The sequence below is a fragment of the Sorex fumeus genome, unplaced genomic scaffold, assembly GCF_029834395.1.
Source record: "Sorex fumeus unplaced genomic scaffold, SorFum_2.1 ptg000010l, whole genome shotgun sequence".
Taxonomy (NCBI): domain Eukaryota; kingdom Metazoa; phylum Chordata; class Mammalia; order Eulipotyphla; family Soricidae; genus Sorex; species Sorex fumeus.
This window is the reverse complement of record NW_026606067.1, coordinates 39,368,383-39,385,958: the sequence shown is the minus strand read 5'-3', so window position 1 is coordinate 39,385,958 and position 17,576 is coordinate 39,368,383. Positions and strand designations below refer to the sequence as shown.

Below are 17,576 nucleotides of genomic sequence, written 5' to 3'. Positions count from 1 at the left end.
TATAGGGTGTTTATGTAAAATGATCGGGAGATAAACCCAAGAGCGAAAGAAAGCTACCCTGGCTGCTCCCAAGGGTTTAGTGTATGAATATCATTCAAACTGGCAACAGTAATTTACTCAGAATTCAGTGAACAGAATCCGGGAGGCTTCCTCTCTCCTCTGATTATTTCCTCTCACTGCACTGTCAGAGAAAGAGATCACAGTCGTTTTGGCAGGCAGGTATTGTTGCAGGAAGTGTGAAAAAATCAAGTGAGAGAAAGGACTGCAAACCGTGACTCATGTTATTATTTTGCCAACAGATGAAATTCCACTAATATGAAGATGTGTATAATCTATAAATTCTGTATTTAAAAATCAATAAGCAATCACCTTCTAAAATTTTGACCTTTAGCAATATTATCAAAAAAAACAGAAAGTGCACAGATACGATCAATGTTCAATCACATACCACACTTTAATTTTTATTTTTGAAAATGGCAATTAAACAATACATTTCAAAGCTATTGGATATTGCCCTTCTAATATAGAGCCAAGTACAGGAAGACAGGACTAAATAATGATAAACAAGACAAAGGGTTCTTAAGAGAAGTAAAAATAAGATTATTATCTTTCTATTTACCTAGAACCTAAAATGATTAATTTCAACACATGATTTTTTCATGCTAGGAATAAAAATTCTTCTACAGATAAAAGTTTAAATATTTCACAGATGCATGTGCACATCTGTGTAGCGTATTCGAGGGGCAAGGGCACTGATTCAGAGAGCTTAAATGCAGGCTTTTCATGCAAGCATGAAGTTCAATCCCTGGTATCAGAACTACATATCCCCGTACCACTAGGAATGGTATACACGTTTGGGGATACCCTTACACTGGGACACTGAGCACTGCAAGTTTGGCCCTAGGAGCCTCAGACACTGTGAAGCAAGGAAGGAGGGAAGGAAGGGAGAAAGGAAGGAAGGATGGAATGAAGGAAGGGAGGGAGGAAGGGAGGGAGGAAGGAAAGAATGGAGAAGTAGATCCTAATAGTCACTTGTGAATAAATACACTGTGTGTGTGTGTGTGTGTGTGTGTGTGTGTATCTATCATGCCATTCAAATTAAATCACTTGGTTGGATTTTCTTTTTCATGCCATCACAGAACTAGAAAAGAATCTAAGAGAAAAGATAATCTGGACATGTGTGAAACTTCCAAGTTCTCCCTAACAAACATGTAGCAAAGTCTGATTTGCTTCAGATTATCTTTCAGTTTAGACATAAGTTTCTGCTGATTGTACTTATGAAACTTACACCACTTACACCATAAGGAGAAGCACCACTTCTACCTTTTAATCATCCACGTCTTTCCTCCTCTCCATTTCTCTAACTACTGATAGAGTACACCTTTACATCATATCACAGTAGGTCATAGCCAGAAAAGAAAGAAGACTTTCCATCTGTGTTTTCTTGTATTGAAATAAGCCAGATAAATAAAGTCGAATGTTGTACATAATTATTTGTGGAATTATTAAAAATAAAACTCATAGGTACAGAGTACAAAAGTGTTTCTTAATGTTTTATGAAGTGTGAAAGAATAAAAGTCAATTTATTTGAGATAACAAATTTCAGGTATTTAATGAATAAAATGTGATGCTCTGATAAAAAACAATATGTCTAATACTATATATATTTTTAATTTTTTCTTTTCTTTTTGGGTCACACCTGGCGATGCAAAGGGGTTACTCCTGACTCTGCACTCAGTAGTTACTCCTGGCAGTGCTCAGGGGACCATATGGGATGCTGGGAATCGAACCCAGGTCGGCCGCGTGCAAGACAAACGCCCCACCCACTGTGCTATCTCTCCAGCCCCCACAATATGTCTAATACTATATTTTATAATTAAAGTAAAAGGTAAAGGCCCTCCCGTTGATCATCGATTTGCTCGAGCGGGCCCAGTAACGTCTCCATTGGAGACTTTGTTGTTACTGTGTTTGGCATATCGAATACTCTCAGTAGCTTGCCAGGCTCTCTGAGAGGGGTGAAGGAATCGAACTCGGGTTGGCCATGTTGGCCGCTTGTAAGGTGAACGCCCTACCGCTGTGCTATCGCTCCTGCCCATAATTAAAGTACTCTTAAAGAATAGAAAAATATTTCATACACACAAAAAAAATATTGGAGACAATGAAAGTTTTATGTAATGAAGGAGATAGCAAATTTCTTCCAAATGTATAATACAATGAATCATCGTGATGTATACTTTAATTATTAGTCAATGTATCAAGTGTGCCCCAATAAAACAATAAAATAATTAAAATAAAATGGATACAAAGCAATAAAATAACCTATAGTTCCTTATGCTAAGCATGGTTTTCAAGATCAGACTCAGTAACACTTCATTTAATGAAACCAGTACAAATGATATCTTTATGTAAATAGCTTCAATATCTAAAATTATGCCCAAACTCTTAAATTTACCAGAGAACCAATTTTTACTAGTCCAAACAAAACTAATCACTAAGCCAAAATTTAGACTGTCCTCATTTTGAACTTTATTTTTTTCTGTGCCCCAAATTAGCAGTACATTCAGCTAATTGAATCTATAGTGACTAATTGGTATGTAGCTGTGTGAGCAATTATCTGAGTTGTACATGGAAGTGATGTTTATTTCAAGAATACTCTCACGCCAAGCTTTAAAAATTTCGCTCAAAAGTTTAGGAAGACCAACTGAATCATAGCATGCCTTACCATAAATAAAGAGAGCACAAATGAATTACTGATTATTATATGCTACCTGAAAAAATATAAAGGCCTCAAAATATCTTTGTATTGTGTTTCCATATATTTACAACAACTAAAACAAACACCAAATATTACATCTTGCCAATAAAAGATTAAAGATTAAACAGTTTAATCTTTATTGAATACCTGACTTTGTCAGATCAGGTATTCAGTAAAGACAAGGGGCAGTGATCTTCCAACATACTTTCAGAAGGCTGAATAATCATGACATCTGAATAAAAGAAAAATTAATCTGTACCTGAATACTAAAAAGATTATTGCAATCACATCACGTAACTCCCCTCATAATTTTAATACTGGAAAAAATAAAAAGAAGGATTTTTTTTCACCTATTTAAGCAGGACATTGTAATTTGGATGTGTGCAGTAATTAATTTAAGACTCATTTTAACAATGTGATGCTAAAACTTTTTTATCCCAATTTATCTTATTCTTTATTTACCAAGGATCAGCAAAATAAGAGACAAAAGGGAAATATATTTTCACTCCATACTAAATTATAAATTATTTTCTCACAAAAATATGTTTGATAACTTCTTTTCTCAACTTTGTTACAGAAGGTTCACTAACAAAATGATACGTATTTCATGCTGGGATTCTAAACAAGAAATGTTTTCTATGAAACAAAACTATGTGCTCTTTTAAATTTTTTAACAGTTATATACATAGCAGTCTCAAATAAATTACAAGTTATTCATATATGAAAATTATTTTACTAGAGCCATTTTTTCATATTAAACCATAAAATTAAATGTTAGTTTAAAATGTATGATATACATATAAATATATATGTAACTGTAAGTTTGGGAGATATACCTGTGAATATATTGACTCAGAAACATAATACATTTTAAAATATGAATCAAAATATTTACATGGAAAAATAAAATACAGAACAAAGAATTAAAATACTAAGATGATCCTTTATATTTTATCATGATACAATGGATCAAAATGAAATAACTATTTATACATAATCTAAAGAACTGATCCTTCTAAAAATTATTTCTAGACTATTAAAAGTACATTTAAAATGTCATATGGCTTTAATTTTCAATGTTTATACTCTAAAACACTAAAGATTCCTTTTATATACACTTTGGATTTTCTTTAAGATAAAGCTTACTGCCTCTTAGCCACTATTTAAGTTTGTGGACGAATCTATGAGTTTTCCAAAATATCATTAGTGTGAAAATATTCAACTTAAAAAAATCCATAAGGAAGCAAATTATGAAATTTTTAAGCCATAACTATTAACTTAAATGGTGATTTGAAGTTATAGACCACTACTGTCTTGGAAATAGATTGTGGTATCATTCCATTTACTTGAAAGTATTATTTTCCTTAGGATTTAGAGAGATTTAAGACAATATGACATGTGTGACTAGGTGACAGACAACGGTATGTATTACTGTAGAAAAGGTTTGAAATTAGAAAGGAAAAATAAATGTCAAGAGTCAACAAAAAATCTTGGGTGTCATGTCATGTACGGTAGAACTATTAGTAATTAAGAAATAACGCACTAGATTTGCCACCTTCCCCTAGTAACTGAAAATGAAACTCTAAGCATAGACGACTGACCAGAATTCAAGCCAAGTATATGTGGCTTAGTTATAAAAAGGGAAAAAAAAGTCTCAAACTTTAATGAATGTCTATTTTCATAATATTGTCAATCCCAAGGCTTAGTTGAAAACCATTCCACATGATTGCATTATTCACACAATATACTCATGGACCTAAAAGTTAGCAGTGATGACCAAAATTTTTTCAGAGGCTAGGCAGTTCCCTGTCAAACATTAAAATACCTCTCTGAGTAAGGCTTGTGACCAGTTGCCAGTGTAGTACTCAAATGAGAAATGAAATTTAATTCCACAATTAAATCTAGAAACAAATCAAAGAATCACATCAGTTCTTGGATTCACTTATCTGTATTGCTTGCAGTCACTATTACAATTCCTCAGTGAATGAATGGATGCTTTCTTTATGCAAGTGTATTCAGCCATTATATTCAATACTGGCAGAACTAGACAATTAAAAATTCAATTATATTTTTATTAATTACTGCAGAATTACTATCACATCTGTTGGTTGGGAGGGCATCTCTCTAAACAAGAAGAGATACGGTGGGCAGGGTGGTGCTATGTATCAGCTTCACTAATACAACGATGAAAGGGGAACATCAGAATGGAAAATCTTACAAGTACTGAGTGCAATTCTTGCACTGCTTGGTGTTGACCACCCTTCAGAGAAATGATGCTTGCAAAATGGGAAGAAAATTGTGACTTATTTTATTTACTTTATAGGGAACTGGAAGTTAAAATACAATACGTTTGAAATGTATTTAGACCATGAAATGATAATCAAAGAAAAGATATTATTACTTTATTTCATGGAGGAGGAGAAGAAAAGAAGGAGAAGAAGGAGAAGAAAGAGAAGGAGAAGGAGGAGGAGGAAGAGAAGAAGGATATGAAGAAACATGTAACTGATTTTAGTCTGGCACTAATTTTTGAACTCCATTAACAGATCAACATATTGATGATATGTTTCTTGTCATTGAAAACTCATAATAAATAACCCTCTAGTAGTAGAACTGGATAACACACACACAATTCATCATTCCATCCTTTGTACTTTTTAAATGTAGCACTATAGCACTGTCACCTGTTGTGCATCAATTTACTCAAGCAAGCACAGTAACATTGTGAGACTTGTTACTGTGTTTGGCATATTGAATTTGCCACGGTAGCTTGCCAGGCTCTGCCTTGTGGGTGGGATACTCTCAGTAACTTGCCTGGCTCTCCAAGAGAGACCAGGAATCAAATCTGGGTTGGCCATGTGCAAAAGCCCTACCCGGTATGCTATCGCTCCAGCCCACTTTTTAAGTAGCTAACATAAAACATTAAATAGGAAATACCAAAAATACCAGTATAATAAAAATTGTTTAACAATTAATAAACAAAATATCATGATAAAATCAGTTTGAGTAAGAAACAAGAATTTTGTGTGTCTCACTTTTTTTTTTGATTGAGGGGGTCACACTCAGTGATGCTTGGAGTTTACACCTGGATCTGCTTTCAGGGATCACTGCTGGGTGAAAGGTGAGTGCTTTGTCTGCTACTATCTATCAGGCCCAAGAATTTCATTTCTTAAAATGAAAAGTATGGGGAGTGTTTGCACAGTAAAGTAAGTTAACATTTGGATTTTCATGTAAATCCCGAAAAGGATACATTTTTTTCTATCTGAAAACAAATACATTTAAAATATCTGTATCATTCCACATAAACTGGCTGAATGCAAATTAACAGAATAACATTGAATGATACCATTATAAAATAATGCAAATAGACTAATCTCAGCTGTCAAACAAATAATTTGGTAGCATAAATACAAAACAGATTTTAGTTAAATCTAAATTTCCAGAGAAACAAATCTTATACTTCTATCAACAACAACAACAAAAATATGTGGATCATAACTAGATAGAATGTTCGCTGGCATAATTATTTGTACACATATATTTTTTCTCAAACCTGTTACAAATTATAGACATGGCATTTTGCAGATTAAAAAAACAGTCTGAATGAGGCTCAGTAGGAAACTAGCAATTAATCTCATTGCAAAATGTTGTTAAAATTTATATTTTTGAGCTAAGCTATACATCACTAAGGGAAAAAAAGCATCTGCTTTTTATGGTACAAATGAAAATAAGTTGTTTGCCTCATCTCAGAAAGACTGAATTTCCATCCATATTACAAAACCATTAAGACATTCAACATTCTAGAAACATCTCTCCCTTCATCTATTCAAGTTGTTATAACAGAATATCACAGACTGGATGGTATAAACAAAGAATTTATTTCTCAGAGTTTTGGAGGCTCACAACTTTAAAATTAAGGCACTGGAAGATGCATTGTCTGGCGAGATCCCACTTCCCATTCAGAGATAGCATCTTCTTGCTATATTCTTACTTGGTGTCAGAGACAAGCTCATTTATGGAGGTTTTGTGTGTGTGTGTGTGTGTGTGTGTGTGCGCACGCGTTGTTGTTGTTGTTGTTGTTGTTTTTGCATTACCGCCATTTATCCCATCAAGTTCTATCAGCATGACCTCGTCAACACCAAAGATTCATCTCCTAGTCTCCCTACCTTGGAGGAACGATTCCAGTGTATGATTTTATGATTTTATGTTTCATAAACATATTGGAAAACATAGACTGGAGTAGCATGAAGCTCTTTTCCTAGGTATGCTTCCCTTCCGAATAAACAGCTGAATATAATAGTTGAAGGTTAACCCAAAGACAACCCTAAGGTGAAACTGGTTGAGGGTATCATTTTAAGAGATTCATACTATGCCCAAGATATCACCTCAATGTTCCTGCTACGTGTTCAACCATACTTTCAATCATACTCTCAATATGCTTATGACTTCAGCCATCAGTACAGAACACAAGGGAGGAGAAAGATCTCTGTGCATCTGCGCTACACGTGGATCTCTGCTAGTTTCATAGGTCATTATTCTTTTAGTTACTCTGAAGGTAATGAACGAACGCACATAGGTATTACCATAAAAATGCAAGCATCTGGAGTCAGAGTGTGAAAATACAGTAGGGAAGGGGCTTTCCTTGCATTTGACATTCCCAACTTTAATCCCCAGGACCCCATATCATCCCCCAAGCTCAAGCTCACAAGGAGTGATCCCTGAGTGGACAGCCAGAAGCAAAGAGATTCAAGCACATGATCTCAACTGTCTTTCACTAAATCATGCTACCTTCATAATGTATTTTCTAAGGCAAATACATTACAGTCTCAGGAGATTTGTGTTCTCAATGAGAGAACGAACAGACTCTAAAATATGATTCTAAGACTAGATATTTCAGAAGACTTAAAGGACTCAGGGCATGGGTCTTTATTGGTCCCAGCTGTGGAATGTCGGAGTTTTTGAAACAAGTGATTGATACCTTCAGTATCAATATCATAAAAAGACCTCTGCCCTCTACATCTGCAAGAAATAATGAACATGGGAGACGGGAGTTTCAAAAAAGTAAAACCATAAAAAATAGAAAAAAAGAAATAATGAGTAATACTTCACATTTTTGTAACTGACCATTCTCTTTCTAATTTTAAAGAATTTTCAACTTATGAGGAAAAACAAGTTTAAAGAAACCACTAGCTTGTTCTGCATTTTTCTAAGAATACATCAGTATTTATTTGTAGAGTGTCAACATTCTGAAGATAGTTTACCAGACCTGAGGTTTTCATTACAAACTAGATATTTATAGATATTCCCAAATTTCTGCCTTTATTTTAGGGCAAGCTTGAGAAAAAAACATAGCATCTCCTTTACTTATCCCCAAAAATTCCCTAATAGCATTTATAGTTGAACAATAAACTGTGAATATTTCACAGTAGAGAAGATGAACATATCACAGATCACAGGTATCTTCTTCCAAAATATTTCAAAAATCATGTCCAATCAATAGTCTTTCCAGCTAAGCATCTAACCCTTCACCCCGAACAAATACAACCCAACCTTGTTCACTGGCTACCACATTCATGGTATCACTGAATTTGTTCTCATTGCCACACCTATCCAAATTATTTTTTTTTTATTTTTTTTCCCTTTATTGTATTTTATTTTTTTTTAAAGTTGTAGATTTACAATTTTTTGTGCTTTGGTTTCAATTATACAATGATCAGATACCCATCCCTCCACCAGTGCCCATTTTCCACCACCATGGATAATATCCCTCCCACCCCCATCCCCCCATCCCCCCTGTCTCTGTGGCAGGGCAATCCCCTGTGTTCTCTCTCTCCTTTTGGGTGTTGTGGTCTGCAAAAGAGGCATTGAGTGGCAAACATGTTCAGTCCATAGTCTACTTTCGACATGCATCTCCCCTCCTGGGAGGATCCTCCAAACATCCTTTATTTGGTGCTCCCTTCTCTATCTGAACTGCCCTTTCCACTAGGATACCCGGCTGGCCTCTAAGTTATGGAGTAATCCTCCTGGTGCTGATCTCAGCTATTCTTGGGTATTAATCTCATACTTTGTTACTTTATATCCCCCAGATGAATGCAATCTTTCTATGTCTATCCCTCTCTTTCTGACTCATTTCGCTTAGCATGATACTTTCCATATTGTACCACTTGTATGTAAATTTCATGACTTCATCTTTTCTAAGAGCTACATAGTACTCCATTGTGTAGATGTACCAAAGTTTCTTTAACCAGTCATCTGTTCTTGGGCACTCAGGTTTCTTCCAGTTTCTGGCTATTGTAAAGAGTGCTGCAATGAACAAACAAGTGCAGATGTCACTTCGACTATACATTTTTGCCTCTCTGGGATATATTCCCAGGAGTGGTATTGCTGGGTCAAATGGGAGCTCAATTTCTAATTTTTTGAGAATCGTCCATACTGTTTTCCAGAAGGGCTGAACCAGTGGACATTCCCACCAACAGTGAAGGAGTGTCCCTTTCTCGCCACATCCACGCCAGCATCGGTTGCTTTTGTTCTTTTGGATGTGGGCCAGTCTGTGAGGTGTGAGATGGTATCTCATTGTGGTTTTGATCTGCATCTCCCTGATGATTAATGATGTAGAGCATTTTCTCATGTGCTTTTTTGCCATTCGGATTTCTTCTTTGAGAAAGTTTCTGTTCATTTCATTGCCCCATTTTTGGATGGGGTTGGATGTTTTCTTCTTGTGGAGTTTAACCAGTATTTTGTATATCCTGGATATCAACCCCTTGTCAGATGTGTATTCGGCGAATATCCTTTCCCATTCTGTAGACTGTCTTTGTATTTTGGTCACTGTTTCTTTGGAGGTGCAGAAGCTTCTTAGTTTAAGATAGTCCCATTTATCTATCTCTGTTTTCACTTGCTCGGCCAGTGGCGTGGCATCTTTGAAGATACCATTAGCTTCAATGTCATGGAGGGTTTTGCCAACTTTATCTTCAATGTACCTTATGGTTTCTGGTCTGATGTTGAGGTCTTTAATCCATTTTGATCTTACTTTTGTACATGGTGTTAGGCAGAGTTCTGAGCCTATTTTTTTGCATGTAGCCGTCCAGTGATGTCAACACAATTTATTAAAGAGGCTTTCCTTACTCCACTTCACATTACTTGCACCTTTATCAAAGATTAGATGAGCATATGATTGAGGGGAGATGTCAGTGTATTCAACCCTGTTCCGTTGGTCTGCAGTTCTGCCTTTGTTCCAGTACCATGCTGTTTTAATTATTACTGCTTTGTAGTACAGTTTGAAGTTCGGGAAGTTGATTCCTCCCATTTTCTTTTTCCCAAGAATTTCTTTAGCTATTCGTGGGGGCTTATTGTTCCATATAAATTTCAGGAGTGTTTGCTCCATTTCTTTGAAGAATGTCATGGGTATCCTTATAGGGATTGCATTGAATTTATACAATGCTTTTGGTAGTATTGCCATTTTGACAATGTTAAGTCTCCCGACCCATGAGCAGCGCCACCTATCCAAATTATTTTACACACAAACACGCAACACAACTACACAAACATATACATATATACTCACCCACCTTGGGACAAACTCGGTTGGTGCTCAGAGCTTTACTCTTGGATCTGCATTCAGGGATCATTCCTGGTGGTGAGGCTTGGATAAGCAAATGTGGAAATGTGGTACCAGGCATGGAATCCAGGTCCCTGCTTGCAAGGCAAGCACCTTTTCTACAGTATTAACATGTTGGCCCCCTTTTCGGCTATTGTTGTGCAGGAAAAAGAATTTTTAGGTTAATTTCTCTGGAAAGTGCTTAACACTAAGCACTGTGCAACCAATGGCATCTCTATTGTTTTAGAACTCCCTATCCAAAGCAGTTGATGATATTTAATAACAACAAAACTTTCCGCTAAAATTACAATGAACGTGGAATATTTATTTACCCATGGTCGAACACCGAAGTTGTTTTTGCTATATAGATATTATAAATAATGTTGTAGTAATTACCGGTATATAGAAAAATCTAATCCAGAAATTGTATGCAGGTAATTATTTTGTGAAAAAAATGTTCAAATGATAAATTGGAGGCAATATAGTAAAAGAGAAGAAAGTGTTTCTCTCCTCTCTCTCCCTCTCCCTCTCTTTCTCCCTCTTCCTCTCCATCTCTGTCTCTGTCTCTGTCTCTCTCTTTCCCCTCCCAAATGTATATGTCTGTCTGCCTCCTGTAACATTAGGAAAATCATAAAGGGAAACTGTCAGGAATTTTGAGAAAAAGGCATTTTCCAAGAAAACAAGGTAGAGAAGGAAGTTCTAAGCAGAAAAAGGGACATGGGCAAAAGCAAGGAGATCAGGGGGGGTCACAGAATACCTGACTATAAAGAACTCACAGGAGCTGTGACATCCGGAATCAGTTGAAGCAAACATAAAACACCAGCTGTATTTCAATATTCGCCCATTTCTCTGCCCTCATGCACCAGCTATTCCCTCGGTGCAAAGTCGTACTCTATCTTTCTATGACACATGATTATGCTGGATGCAGGTACTTGAGCATGACTGAATAGGATTCATTCAATAGCTTCATCTTAATTCTGCTCTGAGGTTTCTCAATTTTACTAAACAACTTTAATGCACTTTGGCACCATGCTTTCCACAAACTTTCTTAAAAGGCCATTATAAAAATAGTGATTTTGCTAAAGAGCGTACATAGTAAAAATCAGTATTCCAGTAGATGGAGCAGAGGTGACATCAGAATAACTGAGCATTGCCTGGCCCATAAAATATAGCAGAAATCCAGACACTCGGCAGAGCTGCGAAATGGAAAAAGCACATTTGAGAGCTAAGACTGAACATTATTGAATACTGCTTGGCTAAATCACCTAATTTGGATTTAGGGGGGAAAAAATCACATCATATTCACACTGTAGGGGAAAACAACCTTAGGCAAATATCAAAATGATTCCTTAAAGAAACATTTATATTTTAGAGCAAGAAAGCTGTAATTTTGATTTGTTTAAAAGTCTCACTGTGGTGCTTCACGACCATTCTACCTAACAGAGCCAAGGCTCTCAGCCGAGCCTCTGAATGTTCGGCTACTTCAGTCTCCTGCTGATGATAATGTGTGTGTTTCTTTCTTCCTAGACTGTTCGCGAATCGTATGATTGCCTGATATGAAATTATTAAGAAATAGATCAATAAACACAGCAGGCTACAGGCTTAAAACCTCTGCCTACATAATGGACCTATGATCGAAGAAAGGGTGAGAGCCGAGAAATAGCCATGAACATTCATATTTCAGAACTCATTAACAAGCGGAATTATAGACATTCAAAGATAACCGCAGAGATGCAGATGCTTTGATTAGAAAGTTTAACAATAGGGGCTAGAGCTATAGTACAGTGGGGAGGGATTTTGCCTTGCATGCAGACAAGCCGGGTTTGATTTCTGGCACCACGTATGGTCCCCTGATCCCCACCACTAGGAACAGACGAGGAGTAAGCCCTGAGCTCTGCCATGTATGACCTAAAAATTAAACAAGCAAACAAGCAAAAGAAATTCTACTATATAACACATAAAAAGTCATAAGTCATAATGAAATTCTTTAGAGTTTACTGAAATCAGCCTAACCCCCCAAAATGGTATCATGGGCTGGAGCGATAGCACAGTGGTAGGGCGTTTGCCTTACAACATGGCCGACCCGAGTTTTATAAGTAATTAAAAAAAAATAATGAAAAAAATTTTATTAGTGAAACACCATGAGGTACAGTTGTAGACTTACAAATTTGTGTGCTTGGGTTTCAGTTATACAATGATCGAGTACACATCCCTCCACCAGTGCCCATCCTCCACCACCACGGGTCCCAGTATCCCTCCCATCCTCTATCCCCCTGTAGACAGTCTACAGAATAGGAAAGGATATTTACCCAATACCCACCTGATAATTGGCTAATATCAAGGATGTACAACACACTGGTTGAACTCTACAAGCAGTAAACCTCCAATCCCATCAGAAAATGGGGCAATGAAATGAACAGAAACTTTCTCAAAGAAGAAATCCGTATGGCTAAAAGTCACCTGAAAAAATGCTCTTCATTACTAATCATCAGGGAGATGCAGATCAAAACAACAGTGAGATATCATCTCACACCACAGAGACTGGGCCACATCCAAAAGAACAAAAGCAACCGGTGTTGGCAGGCATGTGCAGAGAAAGGGACTGTCCTTCACTGCTGGTGGGAATGCCAACTGATTTGGCCCTTTTGGAAAACACTATGAATGTTTCTCAAAAATTTAGAAATTGAGCTCCCATTTGACCCAGTAATACCACTTCTGGGAATATATCCCGGAGATGCAAAAAAGTACAGTGGAAATGATATCTGCACTTGTATGTTTATTGCAGCACTGTTTACACTACCCAGAATCTGGAAAAAACCCGAGTGCCTGAGAACAGATGACTGGTTAAAGAAACTCTGGAACATTTACACAATGGAATACTATGCAGCTTTTAGAAAAGATGAAATCATGAAATTTGCATATAAGTGGATCAACTTGGAGAGTATCATGCTAAGTGAAATGAGTCAGAAAGAGAGGGACAGGCATAGGATGACTGCACTCATTTGTGTAATATCAAGTAACATAATGGGAGACTAACACCCAAGGATAGCAGAGATAAGGACCAGGAGGATTGCTCCACGGTTTGGAAGCCAGCCTCACACACTGGAGAAAAAGGCAACTGAAATAGAGAAGAGACCACCTAGGCAAGTAGTTTAACTCAGCCAACATTTTTTCAATTCCCTTAAAGAATACTAATTATAAGTCCATACATACATTGTACTCACTTCCGGACACACCACAATAACTGATAAACAACATAATTGTGCAGCCAGGCAGACAAACAAATGAGAGATATTAGTTCCAAATCTTGATAATATGTTTGCTGATTTAGTCAGACCTTATTGACAAGCATGTTTTTCTCAATCTACCAAGTAAGATACTCAATCGTGTGAACAAAGGAATAAAAAGTACTCTAGTTCCAGTACTTTCATATGGGGTTTCACATCATCTGGGTTTTTTGTGAACCTACAGAAAGCAAATTGTATAACGCTAATAACTTGCTAACAGAAACAACTATACTCTGATCTGAGCATTCTCTTGGATTCTTATTTATTGCTGCAGTGACAAATTGCCACCATTTGGTTTAAAGTAAACATGTTTTAGGGACTGCAGCAATAGTATAGCAGGTAGGACATTTGCCTTGCATGCAGCTGACCCAGGCATCCGATATAGTTCTCTGAGCCCCACCAGTAGTGATCCCTAGTATAAAGTCAAGAATACACCCTGAGCATTATCAGGTGTAACACCCAAACAAACAAACAAACAAACAATACAACCAAAAATGGTCAACAGATTTTTTAAAAAAGATTTTAGAGATTTGGAGATAAAAATTTTGAAATGGGACCCACTGAGTTCGATGAAAGAATAAAAACTAGGAAGAACATAGGCATTGTCAGGGATAAATTTCCTTTTGGAGGTTCTAGAAATCAAGAATTTGCTTTCCGTACTTTTCTAGCTTCAAGGCACCATATTCATCTGTCTGGAGCCTCCTCCTTAAACCTTCAAAACAAACAACGGTAGTAGCCTCACGCTCATGGTCGGACTGACCTAGGCTTCTGACTTCCACAACTGAGGGCCATTGTGATAAAATGGGGCCTGCATAGATAAACAAAAGTATGCTCCCTAAAATAAATTCTGTCTGTTAGTAATAATAATTGCATCTGTGAACTTAATATTCTTTTGTCACACATTATGACATTTTCTAACTCCAGTGATGGGATTTGAACATTTTACAAGGTCATTATTTTACGTAGCATATTCAGCTCTTTGGCAGATAATGGGAACATAAACTTTGACAAATCCCAATGAGCCTATAAAAAATCTGACCAAAGAAAATGCAAATGTCTTACTTGCTAAATGTCCTGCCAACTCATGTTAGCACTGCTAAAAGAGACTGTGTTTTGGCCCCTGTGAACTTGCAGATTTTGTAATAGGAGCTAGTGATATATTTCCCGTGTTCTCCAACTGCAGAAAGACTTCATATGATTTGGATATTGTAAAATGGAGAAAACAGGTTCTCTTTAGATCTTCATCTACAACATAAATATCAGTGAAACTGCCCTGTAGCTCTGTAGCACTGTGCTCCCGTTGTTCATCGATTTGCTTGAGCGGGCACCAGTGACATCTCACAACAAATTCTGAGACTTCTTGTTACTGTTTTTAGCATATTGAATATGTCATGGGTAGCTTGCCAGACTTTGCCATGCGAGAGAGATACTCTGGGTAGCTTGCCGGGCTCTCTGAGAGGGGCGGAGGAATCGAACCAGGGTCGGCCACATGCAAGGCAAATACCTTACGCCAGTTGTGCTATCATTCCAGCCCATCAATGTAACTGGTCATAGAAAATATATTTAAAATGCTGTTCAAAATGAGATTAATTTCTGGAATATGGGACAAATACATACATGTATACTTTCCCCCCTAAGACCAGAGATATAATACAGGGAAATTAAGGGCCAAGGAGCTGATCTCAATTCAATCACTGGTACCACATATGTTCCCCAAGCCCAGCCAAAAGTGACATTTGAGTAGAAAACCAGAATTAAGCCCTGAGTACCGACAGGTATGCCCACTCCCCACTCCCACCCCCAAAAGTCTTAAGACATGTTTCTTCTCTAATGGGGATCTTCGATGGGATTGAGAACTAAGAAAAAACATTTAAAAAGACATTTTCAAGCTGTTTCTCTTAATCTGTTTGATAAACTCTGAAGGACCACAAGATAAAGACATAAAATGAACTGACAGCAGCTGAGTTATTTAACATTTAGGCTGATACAAAAAGTCAAAAAGATTTCTTCAAAGCTAAAAGAAATTCTGGAGGTCGGCCATATTCAAGAGGATTTTCTTATTTGTTTTAGTAAAATCCCAGCTTATTTGGAATTCCAACTTGAATTCATAAATTTTAACTGTTTTAAAACCAATATCATTTATAAAGGGTTAATACATGTGCGGTTATTTATTTTTTTTTAATGATATATGTTTTAGGTAGGAATAGACTCTATGACAAATTTACAGAATTTTTATTCTATGCAACAAATGATAACTAAAAGAAACCTGTAGGTTTATTTTTATTAAAAAAAATTTTTAATAGTGAGACATCATGAGGTACAGTTGCAGACTTACACATTTTTGTGCTTGGGTTTCAATTAAACAATGATCAAATACACATCCCTCCACCGGTGCCCATTTCCCACCACCACGGATCCCAGCATCCCTCCACCCCCCATCCCCCCCATCCCACCCTGCCTCTGTGGCCGGGCATTCCCTTTTGTTCTCTCTCTCTTATTGGGTGTTGTGAAACCTGTAGTTTTAAAGTGTATATACATATTTGGGCCATGCTAATCTTCTCTGTATCGTTCCAATTTTAGTATATATGTGCTGCCGAAGCGAGCACATCGTTTTAATAACACCAAACATCAGCCAAGCGGCACAAATGCTGGCCGACTTTGACCGTGAGTGTGGAAAGGTAGGACTACAGCTGAATCTTACGAAGACAATGTTTATGAGAAACAGCCTTGTTCCTGACGTTCATTCGCTCTCAACGGAACGACCATCTCCGAATGCAACAGTTATGTGTACCTAGGTCGAGAGGTCAACATGACAAATGACCTGGCACCCGAGCTGTGCAGGAGGAAGAGAGCTGCTTGGAACGCCTTCAAGAACGTCGAAGAAATAGCTAAGAGGACGAAGAACCTCCGGCTCCGGGCACATCTCTTTGATTCCACTGTTCTTCCCGCATTAACATATGCCTCAGAGACCTGGGCCCTACGCAAACAAGATGAGAATGCCATTCAGGTCTCCCAAAGAAGAATAGAAAGAGCTATGCTTGGAATATCACGTTTCACTCAAATGAGAGAAAGAATCCGGAGTTCCGACATCCGTCGATGATCAAGAATCAGGGACGCTGGACTAGAGCTGTTACCCACTGGATTCCAGGGGATGTCAAAAGACCGCGTGGCTGCCCACCTACCAGATGGTCAGACTTCTTCGTCAAGATCATGAATGATCAGTTTGAGGCCCTTCATGTTCCCGGAGCGAACAGATGCCATTGGGCTACACTAGCACACAACAGGGACAAATTGAGACGTTACTGGCGCCCGCTCGAGCAAATCGATGACTAACGGGAAGTTAAGTGATTAAGTGATACTTAATCTAACTATTTTGAATCTAACTCAAACAAGTGAAACGCCTCCCACTACTAAAATGCTAAATTTTTGTTTTCCCTTTTGGGTCCACACCCAGCATTTCTCAAGGATGACTCCTGACATTCTTGGGAATCAGTATGAGGTGGTGCAAACCGAATCAAGCATGCAAGGCCAAGGCACTGCCTTCTGTACTATCACTCTCACCCCAGAGAGTGTTTTATTTACTAAAGGATACTAAACCGTCAGAACAAGAAGATATGAATGGGTCATCTCCAGGAAAAGTTCAGTTTTAGCTTGAGGATGCAAAAATCTAAAACACCTTGCAAAGAACATCATAGATCAACCCAGCCTATCTTAAACACAGCAGGAACACTTACATCAGACTGCAGTTTCACAACTCTCTTGAATTTCATCTCAAGAGTAAGAGCCTTCCTCTTTTTATCACCCAAAACAAAGGACACAGATGGGCATTTTGTAGACAAGCTGGGACGCAAAGAGACAAGACACGCAATTCAAATAAAAGCTGGCAACGGAGGATCTTGTCGAGTCTGGTCATTTTACAGTCATCGACTGTAGCTCTGAAGCC

At 37.5% G+C, this 17,576-nt stretch overlaps 1 pseudogene; it reads right to left on the bottom strand.

Moving 5' to 3' along the window:
- Positions 1–16,175: 16,175 nt before the first annotated feature.
- On the bottom strand, positions 16,176–16,239 carry LOC130020180 (uncharacterized; annotated as a pseudogene).
- Between the last annotated feature and the right edge of the window lie 1,337 nt (positions 16,240–17,576).